The sequence below is a fragment of the Lactuca virosa genome, chromosome 5 (genome assembly GCF_052849685.1).
Source record: "Lactuca virosa cultivar CGN04683 chromosome 5, Lactuca_virosa_CGN04683_v6, whole genome shotgun sequence".
NCBI classification, from domain to species: Eukaryota; Viridiplantae; Streptophyta; class Magnoliopsida; order Asterales; family Asteraceae; genus Lactuca; species Lactuca virosa.
The window spans coordinates 58,974,569-58,986,623 of NC_136430.1; positions in this window are offsets into that span (position 1 = coordinate 58,974,569).

Below are 12,055 nucleotides of genomic sequence, written 5' to 3' on the forward strand. Positions count from 1 at the left end.
CGATGTGAGAAGTGTTCAGCTGAGATTCAACTTCCCTGGAGTTCGGGTGTGCGATGGTGGAAGGGTTATTCGGTGAAGGTTAATCACTCCCGAGGGAGTCAATTCATGGTTAAGAGGGAATATATGGAGTAAGGGCGATTGAGCTATGCCGGTTTTGGGCATCGGTGGTTAGTAGTCGGTGCACTAAGTGGGGGAGAATTGGAAAATTCTCCGGTGAAACAACATGCATCCAAGGATGGTTAGTTGTTTGGATTTCAGCAGTGTTTTGCTGAGGGTGTGGATCGGTGAGAGCAAGTGGTAGACAAGTGGGGCGGAGCACAGACCATGGTTTTCGGAAAAGGTGACTGATTGTTGTAAGGCCTAGGGTTAGGCCGGGAACTGAGTACATGGAATGGAGTTGGAGTTCGGAACCCCAAGACGGCTAGAACAGACTGCATGGGAGAGATTCCCGGGAAGGATGGTTCAGGGTGACGTACGACAGTTTTGAGAGGTCCAGATAGACTGAAGGCCAAAAGGCGTACCAGTCAGACCGAAGGCTCGGGGAACGATCCAGACAGGCTGAAGGCCCAGGAGGGCGGTCCAGACATGCTGAAGGTTTTGAGAGTGGTCCAGATAGGCTGAGGGTCTGGTAAGGCGGTCCAGTCATGCTGAAGACTCTGTATGTGTTAGTAGATCTGTATGCGGAGAATGAGTGACTATGTCGCCATGCAATAGTAATTGATATGGTCTGGCCCCAAGTATTGATCATGATGATGAAGTTGGTCGGAGGCCGTGCGTGGGCCTTGTTAGTTATGTGATCGGATTCGGAGTATATGGGAGTTCGAGAATAGCAGTTGCTCTACATGGATAGTGTAGAGTGGAGTTTAGCTCTGTGGCACTTATAGGTACGGTAAGGGTTGTTGAGTAGACTTCCTGGAAAGGGAAGGTATGTAGCTCCGGAAGGAGTTTGGGTCCTCTGAAAGGAAGGTAGTGGAGTAAAAGGATGATCGAAAGTGCTTGGTAGTAAGCACTGGGATTGTACCAGATATATGGAAGCACATACGGGTTGGATGCCCGTTGAGGTTGTGGCAATGTTGGATGATGCGCAGGCATGTTTTCAGTCTCCTTAGAAGAGGAGGAGGAAAGTGTTTCCAGATTGGAGATTGGAACAGAGGAAGGTGAAATAGCAGGTTAACAGACTCGGGAGTAGTCTGGACCGGTGCTGAGGAGTGTATAAGGATATTACAGTCGGAGGTCAAGGACCTAGAGATCGTGATAGGGAGGTGTGAGTGGGTTGCACTCCGTTGTGTCGAACCAAAGGGTTCGAGGGTGACGCAAGGACAAGGTTCTTAGTTCCGAGTATGGTTGTAGGCTTGAGTTATGTATGTAGAGGTATTCCAATCTGGGGTATTCCATCATGAGGATTCGTTACAGGTTGCAAGTTATCAGAGTTATCGCCAATATTGGGCGAAGAAAGATGGATTAGTGTCTTGGCGGAGCTCAGTGGGTGTTGTGGTATCCAGTTTTCGCAGGTGGCGAATGAATACGTAAGACGGAAGTAAGTAGTATCTTCAGGTGACACTTAGTTGATGAGTGTTGTCATCAAAGAAAAGAAGCTGGTGGCCGGCTTGAAGCAGTTGATCAGGACCCTGCAAGGAAAGAGATGGATTTTTGGGATTCGATAACTGTGTTTGAAGGAATCTGGGTTGGTTCGAGATCCGTGGATGCATTGTGGGAGTATCATCCGGAAGTTTGTGTTGCCGCAGGCTTCGAGGACGAAGCCTCATTTAAGTGGGGGAGAATTGTAACATCCCAAGTTCGGAAGCAAGAAGTGGAAGGGTGCAAAGTGTAAATTTAGGAAAGGGACTCGACGAGTAGGTCCGCTTACTCGCCGAGTCGGAGCGGGGTTCTATCGCGGATTAAGTGGCCAACTCGCCGAGTCGGCGACTTGGACTCGACGAGTTGGTGCTGGAATGAGAAAACCCTAATCCCGAGGGTTGCACCCTATTTAAAGGACTTTATGTCCTTCTCCCAACCTCCTATTCCCCCAAAGAGTTCCAGAAAAACCCTAATTTCATGTGAGACTTCATTGTTGAGGAGATTGGAGCTTGGAAGAGGAATTTGGTGGAAGGAGCTTGAGAAATTGGAGGCTAGCATCAAGGGGCTTGTGTAGCTCTGGAATCTACATCAGTTTGGGCATATCTCAGAGGTAAGGAGCCATTATCTTAAGCTATTTCCTTTTTGGGTTCATCCTTGGTGGTTGATTTGGAGTTCCTTAACTTGTTTGATATCTATTTCGGGTTTGGAGTTTAGATCTGAGGTTGCTACTCCAGATCTAAGCTTGTGATGGTCCTTAATGCCATAAAGCTCCTTTCTAAGAGTTATTAGTGAAGCCCCTTTGTCATAAACCCTAGCCCTAGAGTGTTTTGGGCTTATATCTCCTTGGTTTCACGTAAAGTTTGCAACTTTATGTGAGGGTTAGGCTGTAGAAGAGTGGATCTATGGATTGGAGCCCCTGCATGGCTCGAAAAGCCTATGTATGGATTGAGAACTGAAGAGACTCGGCGAGTCACATGGGTGTACTCGACGAGTTGTATGAACATGTGCATGGACTCGGCAAGTTGGAAGAACAACTCGGCGAGTCTGTTGAAGATTGCCTTGGACTCGACGAGTCTGTTCTTGGACTCGGCGAGTCTGGTCGCAGAACCCAACCTCTTGTGGTTAAAGCTTTGGATTAGTGAGTCGGTTGGCGACTCAGTGAGTTGGACAGGATGGGATTCTGAAATCGTTGAACTCGACGAGTCTTGGGGTGACTCGGCGAGTTGAGTCGTGTTATGGGAGCTTTCTGAATATGAGAACTCGACGAGTCGACGGGTTGACTTGGCGAGTAGAGTCAACCAGGAAGGTTGACTTTGACTGAGGACTTTGACTTTGACCAAGAGTTGACCAGTTTGACTTCCAAGGGTATTTTGGTAATTTTGGTATTGGTTCCTTGGTAGTGTGCTGTGGTGAAGTTCGTGTCGGTGATCGGAACAGCTTGGTCGTATCTCTTCAGCCGGCAATTGCAGGTGAGTTATCCTCACTATATCGACAGGGTCTACGGCACCAAGAGGGCGGACCGGATATTCTGAAGGCATAGCGAGCGGTCCGGATAGGCTAAAGGCCCCAAGAGGGCGGACCAGACGTGCCGAGGCTCGTAGAGTGGACCAGGCCGACTGAAGGCCCGGTGTGGGCGGACCAGTCATACTGTAGACTCAGAGAGTGGACCAGGTGGATTGAAGGCCCGGTGCGGGCGGACCAATCACACTGTAGACTCGATGTGCATGGCTAGACTCGGAGTGTGGACCAGGTGGACTGAAGGCCCGGTGCGGGCGGACCAGTCACACAGTAGACCCGATGTGCATGGCTGTTCTATTTGTGATATGTTATGAGTATGTTTATGTGCGGTTGGTATTTTGGGGGTAACTCACTAAGCTTTCGGGCTTACAGTTTCAGTGTATTGTTTCAGGTACTTCAGGAGATCGTGGCAAGGCGAAGGCGTGATCGTACCGCTCCTCATGTTTTATGATTTATATGATATGGTTCTGGGGGATACTCTGATGTTTAAACTATTTTGAAAACGAGATGTATGAACTTAATGGTTTTTGGATGAATTAAAATGTTTTAAATTGGCCCAATTTTTATGGGTGTTACAAGTTGGTATCAGAGCCTTGGTTTGAGTGAATTGGAGGAACATTCGTGTGAATCCAGTCTCAAATCAAGGACAGATTTTCAAAAATAGTTTTCAAAAGGTTTTCAAAATAAGTAAAGGAGGATGCAGAGGGTACGATCAGCCAGAGCCAGTAAGTAGACCCCAAAATACCATACAAGTAGTAGAACAAGCCATATGAGTCGAAGTTTATCCATTCCTTTTACCTTCGGGATAAAAGCGATATCTGTGGGCCCCTCGATGATTTAGCGATGACACATGTGAGTGCTTGGCCAAGCCAGGATTGATTTGATTTGTTCAATCAGTCAGTCATCATAAATCGAAAATCGGGAAACAACAAATGGACAGAGAGAATGATTATAATCCATGTCTCAGTCCATATGATATCTAGAATGGAGGAATATATGATCCCTTATCTAATGGACAAGTCATTGACAAGGTCAGAGTTCGACAGCGGCTTTAAGAGCTACGATTGCCAGTTAGGTTTTGAAGTCATACTCAATAATAGTTTTAGACTTATCCAAGTGGGAGACTGTTGGATTAATGTCTAAGTCCATAACTATATTTGGTATGTACTTGACCCAACCCGGCATGGTCCATTTGGGTTGCACTTCACCGGCACAATTTATATGGATAGTCTTTTGAGAATAGTATATTTATGATTTATATTAATATATTATAAGTTCTAATATATTAATATGGAATCATATTATTTAATTAGTATTGATCAAGAATTAATTTAGAATTAATTAAGTGATCAAAAAGAACTAATTAAATATGGACTCTTATATATATGGAATGGGCCAAGTTCATTTAGGTGGGGCTAAGCTTTCATGGATGGTCCAAGGAGCTTTTAACCCATGGATCCTATGTAAATGAAAGGTCATGGGTATTAGGGTTTACATGGATGTAACCCTAATCCTCCATAATATATAAAGGGGTCCTTGGCTCACAAAATTGGCACAAGTGTGTGAAAATAAGAGTGGGCCGATTTTAGTGTGCATACATATTCTTTCAAGTTCTTCCAAGGTGTTTTGGTGATTTGTGATTCCATTTGAGGCTTCCACACTATTGGGGCTAAGCTCTTAAAGCTTGAAGACATCAAGCTACATCAAAAGGTATGTCATCTAACTAGAACTTTGTAGTATAGGTGCTTCATAATATGCTAGTTAGGATGAAACCTTGGAATAGTTAATATTTGCATGTATAATAGAGAAAACATAGATCCAAGGTTTATAGGGTTGCATGTACACCATAGGAGTGTTAGAATGCTCAAAACCCAACAGTGGTATCAGAGCCATGGGTTGTTTTCTGTTATATTGATGCAAATGTTTTATTTTCAAGTTGAAAAAAAAAGGAAAAAAAAACATGACGTTTGTCAAATTTTAAGATAATTACTTGTTTTGTGAAAAACGAATTATTTGTAAAATTTGAATCATTTGTTATATGGACCAACACCACCCGAAGTCATCGGTCAGATGAGTATGGATGAGTTGGATGCCAGGATTCGTGAGATCCTGCATGATGAGGTTGTTGCTATGTTCCGGGCTGAGTTGCCGGAACTGTTTGGGTCGATCAAGACCGCCATGGTTGGGTATTTTGATGAGCGCAATGCAGCTCTTGCAGAGACAGCGGCCGCGGCAGCCGCAGCGGCTGTGGCAGCGACAGGAGGAGGAGCCAGTCGGGGCTTTCAGTATCGGGATTTCGACAATACGAAGCCCCTACTTTCGATGGAGTTCAGGATCCGATCGTTGCTATGAGATGGTTGTCAGATGTGGAGGGTTGTTTCTTCACGTGTTCATGTCCTGCGGATCAGAGGGTGAGGTGTGCTCTGAACCTTTTGAGGCTCGGGGCGAAGGATTGGTGGAGGTTGACTACGGGATCTTATTCTGATGCGCAGCGGGCTGCGGTTTCGTGGGATCAGTTCCGGGAGATGTTCAATACTCATTATGTTCCGCAGGTTAAGAGAGAGAGGTTGGCTCAGGAGTTCCTGGAACTGAAGCAGGGTTCAGAGTCGGTGACGGAGATCACTGGGATGTTCACTGAGAGGGCGATGTTTTGCCCGGAGTTCGCGTCGGAGCAGGCTCAGATGTCCCGGTATCTGAGTATGCTCAAGAGGGATATTAGACAGTATGTGTCCACGCAGAGATGTGATACCGTGTTAGAGTTGCAGGAGGCCGCCAGGCGGCGTGAGTTGGAGATTGAGTTGCAGTTGCGAGAGCAGAGGCAGGCCCCGATGCAGTTGCAGCCGGCGCCGAAACGGTCCAAAACCGTTGACTCTAGGGTTGGAGGTCAGGGCAGCCACACTTGTGAGAAGTGTGGGAAGGGTCATGCCGGAGTTTGCCGATCTGGTGGTGCGTGTCGCAAGTGCGGGAGAGAGGGGCATTATGCGAGGGATTGTCGTCAGTCGGCTCCGGTGCAGGATATGAGGATTTGTTATCATTGCCATCAGGATGGACACTTGAGGGTCAACTGTCCACAACTTGTTGCAAGACCGGTGCAGGCTCCAGCATCGGCCACTTTGAGGATTACTGGCGGGGGGTCAGGGTGGAGCGGAGCCTCCGAGGGCTCAGGGACACGCATTCCAGCTTACAGCAGAGGAGGTCAGGGAAGAGTCGGATGCAGCTGCGGTATGATTGAGGATCTTTGGCACGGTCAAGGAGGGTATTCTGGAGATTCTTGATGATAGATTAAGTGCCTTTCGTGCTACGATGGTGTTTTTGATCGGGCGCGCTCTCTGACCTTCAGAGAGTTTCGGGCATGTGAAGCGCCAGACTATCATAGGGCTAGGGATCCCATTGCGAGTAGCAGGTGGTTGGCAGATGTTGCCAACGCCATTCGTACCAGCCGTTGTACCGAAGGGGACAAGGTTAGACTAGCTTCCTACCTCCTGAAGGACAGGGCTCATGATTGGTGGGAGGAGGTAGGGCATGCGGTAGGAGGTGATGCTATTGATTCGATGACCTGGTGTGATTTCTCGACTAGGTTCCGAGCCGAGTTTGCACCGGTGATTGAGGTGCAGCAGCTGGCGCGAGAGTTTCAGGATCTCTGTCAGACTACTGAGGCGGTGACTGAGATCATCGCTATGTTCAGGTAGAGGGCACTTCTGGTTCCACAATATGTGGCGAACGAGGAGATGAAGAAGGCCCGGTACCATGAGATGATGAGGAGTGACATTCGGCAGTTTGTTAGCCGATACAACTGCAAACGCTGGAAGACATGATAGCGAGGGCTAGGGAGAGGGGGTTGACTTGGAGATGGAGAGAAAGAGGAAGCCAGATTCTGCTGCGGGTGTTGAGGGTTTGGACAAGAGGCCCAAGGTATCTGATTCTAGACCGATAGGCCAGCATGGCCGTAGCCACTGTGACAAGTGCAACAAGACGCACAAGTAGACGTGCAGAGGGGTGAGTTCTGGCTGCTTCAAGTGCGGTCGGACTGGTCACATCAGCAAAGATTGTACTGCTACCATCCCCATCACTCCGGTGTCTGATCTGATTTGCTTTCAGTGCAATCAAAGGGGCCACAAGAAGTCCCATTGTCCGATGTTGGCCATGACAGGACCGGTGTCAGCACCCGCTCCTATGACATTGAGGATTACTGATGGCCGTCAGGGCCGGGCAGATGCACCAGCGGCGAAGACCAGGGCGTTCCAGCTGACTACAGAGGAGGCGCATGTAGCTCCTTATGTTGTGGCGGGTATGTATCTTCTCCTTATCTCTTTATCTGTATTAATTTATTGCTTATGTTGATGTGCTTTATTTTAGGATTGTTCCTTGTGAACGACATCTCTGCTTTAGTATTATTTGATTCGGGGGCTACCCGATCATTCGTATCCCTTGCTCTTAGCAAGAGATTTGTTGGAGCTCCGGGGGAGCTGGATTGTCCTTTAGATGTCGAGATTTCCGATGATAGGTCTATTCGGGCTGCAAGGGTTCATCAAGGTTGTACTCTCCAGTTATTCAGTGAGTGGTATCCGGTGGATTTGGTTCCCATTCCTTTGAGTGGGAACAAGGTTATCGTGGGCATGGATTGGTTGAGCCCTAATGGGGCAGTGATAGACTGTGAGCAGCAGTTGGTTTGGGTTCGGACCCTGAGTGGGGGAGAGTTGGTGATTCAGGGTGAAAGATCGCATCGTGCGCCGGTTATATGTTCTGCAGCGAGGGCCAGACACTATCTACATCGGGGTTGTGCAGGTTTTGTCGCCTATGTCATGGATACCCGGGATAAGGGTCAGGCGACCGTGGACGATGTGCCGATTGTGCGGGAATATCTGGATGTATTCCCAGAGGATTTTCCTGGAGTACCTCCGAAGAGGCAGGTTGAGTTCAGGATTGATTTGGTTCCAGCTGCGGCTTCGATAGCCAAAGCACCCTATCGGTTGGCTCCTCCTGAGATGCAAGAGTTGTCTACATAGCTGCAGGAGCTATTAGACAAGGGATTTATTAGGCCGTGATGCAGTGGGAGGTTCCGAGGTCTCCATCTGAGATTCAGAGTTTTCTTGGTTTGGCGGGTTATTATCGGATATTTATCCAGGATTTCTCCAAGATTGTTGTTCCATTGACAAGACTGACCAAGAAGTCGGTGATATTTCGCTGGCAGCCTGAGCAGCAGGTGGCTTTCGAGACTCTTAGACAACGATTGTGTGAGGGGCCGATTCTGACCCTGCCAGAGGGTGTTGATGATTTTGTGGTTTATTGTGACACGTCGATCACGGGTTTGGGTGCGGTATTGATGCAGCAGGGCCGCGTGATCGCTTACGCTTCGAGGCAGCTGAAGCCTCATGAGGCGAATTATCCGACGCATGATTTGGAGCTAAGGGATGTGGTTTTCGCCCTCAAGATTTGGCGGCATTACCTCTATGGGGTTCGTTGTACTAATTACACGGACCACAAGAGCCTGAGGTATTTGATGGATCAGTCAAACCTGAACATGAGACATCGTCGATGGTTGGATGTGGTGAAGGATTATGATTGCGAGATCTTGTACCACCCGGGAAAGGCCAATGTGGTGGCCGATGCTCTTGGCCGCAAGGCGTTCGCGGCTCCGATCATAGATTTATGCTTGAGGATGACTGTGGTTACTCCGTTGTTGGAACGGATCCGTGAGGCACAGGTCGAGGCGATGAAGGAGGAGCACCGGAAGAGCGAGCGGATTGTGGGTCAGGTGGCTTTCTTCGATTATGATAGTCGAGGATTGTTGACCCTGCATCGAAGGGTCTGGGTTCCTTATTGGGGTGGTGTGCACCAAGTTCTGATGGAGGAGGCTCACAAGTTGAGATTCTCCATTCATCCCGGGGCGACGGAGATGTATAGGGATCTTCGCCCTGATTATTGGTGGCCCTACATGAAGCGGAATATATCATGGTTTGTGGAGCGGTGCTTGAGTTGCAGGAAAGTCAAGGCCGAGCATCAGTGACCTCACATCAAGATGCATCCATTGGAGATTCCCATATAGAAATGGGAAGACATCATGATGGATTTTATCACGAAGCTTCCCAGGACTGCGCGCGGAGTGGATTCTATTTGGGTCATCGTGGATCGATTGACCAAAAGCGTGCATTTCATCCCATCCAGGAGAGTAATTCTGCAGAGAAGCTAGCTGAGATTTATGTTCGAGAGGTGGTGGCACGTCATGGGTTGGTATTGGTCCCTTCAACCCGCTAAACACAGTGAGGAAGACTCACCTCAGACTGTTGAACCTCACAGATAAATCTCTAGATGCTGCTTCGAAAATCCCTGCACTATCATCATAAAATAACATCCAATTAATAATAGGGTCTCGAATCATACTAAGAGTCCAAACTAGGGTAAAAGATCATTTTACCCTTTACCTAATTTGGCCCAAGGCCAAAGCCCAAACCAATTACTTAAAAAGACCCAACTTCCAGCAATAGCCACCCAAGGCCCAATTATGGCCCAATCTTCCAAATTGGGCCCAAACCCCTTCGTGGGCCTTCATCCAAAAATCCAACTAGAAATCTGATGGCCCAACAAAGTCGTACACTTCCTAGGTCCACACATGGCCCAAAAAAGAAGCCCACATGTTGAGTACATTGGGCGTACTCAGCTCGTACGCTTATCGTACACGCTCAGGGGCTAGTACGCGTAGCGTACCAGCTTGTACGCCCAGCGTACTCCCCAGTTGGCCAACCCTCACCAAAAAGCACTTAATCCATTCAGCCCCTACTCTATACTCTCAGATCTTAACCCAAAAGATGACTTATCACATAAAGTTGGCAACTTTATGTGCATGCATGGCTTAATGGGGCTCTAGAGCTCAAAAGAGCTTAACAAATGACTTAACACATGCATGAGTCCATAATCACCATAAATTTTGCATCTTTATGCTTAAGGAACCCTTAATATGTCCATATCTAAAAGGTTAAACTCCAGAAACGGCCTTAGCTCACAAGAACCAACCAAAATGGACCAAAATAGCCATAAACAAGCCCAAAAGAAGATCTATACAATGAGTTATCAAGTTATGGACTTTATACCTCAAAATCCACGAAATGGAGAAGTTAAAGCTGGATCTCAAAGCTCTTCTCCAAAGGATGAGTCTTCAATCTTTTCCTTCCTCTTCAAGATGCATAAAACACACCAAAAATGCTTCACAATAGCTCAAAAGCACCACACAAAGGCTAATGTCACAACTAGGAATTCTAATGCTTTGTAAACATTAAACAAGGATAACATTGTAACTAAAACTTGAAAGCATGTATGATGCTTAATCAATGACAACAAAATTCCATCAAACACTCTATAAAACACTTCAAATAGTCAACAAAAGATTGGAAACCCTAAAAATCCCGGCTTAAGTCCATTATGGACTAGGATTTTCTTATTGGGCCTAATGGGCCAATAAGCCTCCAATTTGACTATGTTGGGCTTAGAACCTTCAAATGGACCATAAATCAATTCTTTTATGCACATTGGGCCGTGAACCACCTCTAAAAGCCCAATGGGCCGAAAACCTACTTAATGGGCTCATGGTTTCGAACAAAATCAAACAATGGCCCAAGATAAACTACTTCCTTCCTCCTAAGCCCAAGAATTCGGCCCAAGATAAAAAAAAAGAGAAAAGAAAAGAGGAAATAAGATTAATGGGTGGTTAAGGGGAGGTTGACACCTCATAATTATACATGGGATATCCATACACCAATCTCATACTTCCATGCACCCATCACCTCAAGACTCTTTCCCATCTCTTTTTCTTCTTCGGCCGAGAGCACAAGGAAACACACACATACAAAACACTTCAAACTCTCTCAAGTATCCTCCTCCTTCCCACTCCAAAATCTCGAAATTTTGCTTGTGTATCAAAAGGATCTCAAGAGAATATCATCACTTCTTGGTAAGTTGTACTTAGATCCATGGTTTAGTTTCTTGATTATTTCATAAATCTCCTTCTAACTCATGAAAGTTCATGATCATGCTTCTTAGAAACCATCTAAGCCAAAGTCTTCTCAAGAAGCTTTCTAGGGCCGATAATAGCATCAAACTCTTCCATTTCTTTCTTCAAATCGAAAACAACAAGCAAAGGTGAGTTCATACCCATCTATTTTCGGTTTTCATATGTTTTATGGGGGAGAATGCAAGTAAAATGTGAAGATCTATGTGTATTTGTATGTTATGTGTGATTTCTTATGTTTTTGTGGTATATGTGTGCTAAAAATGAAAGATATTTCGAGATCTATAGTTCAAGAAGGAAAAATATGTAATCTAGGTCATATTTCACTTAACATGTCAAGATAAACTAATATACAAGCCTTAAAATAACACACTACAACATAAAACTCATTATTGGGCTATTTTTGTCAAATAAACAAAAGTTTGGGAAAAAGTTGTCATTTACGGTTTTTACAAGGTTCAGAATGTCAAAACAGTTAAAATGGAAATTTCTATGAACATTATGTTTTTCAAAGGACTAAAAATGAAATTTGGGGCTTATTGGGCTAAATTTTGGTCTTTTTGGCCCATAGGCCCAAAGTTGCGAAAAAATGGATTTAAGGGGACTGAAATGGTAAATTTCTCAAAACAGTGGGTAGAAAGGTAAATAAATCTATTTCTGGGGTTTGAAATGATCACATTTGTTAAAAAGGATTGAAAATGCAAAGATTTTGGATTTTGGGTAAAAAGTGTAAAAATTGCAAAAAAGGTGGACAAAAATGCAAATCTTTTAACTAAAGGGTTGAAACTTTCTAAAATTTACTTTTGGGCTTAAAACATTATTTAAATAAGTGTTTGGGTCAAAGATGTCAAGAAAAAGGGTTCAAGGACCTAAAATGTCATTTTTTTTATAAAAAGGGCAAATTGCCAACTTTACAAAATAAGGGGCGGAATAGGTCAAACTAATGTTTTTGGTCAA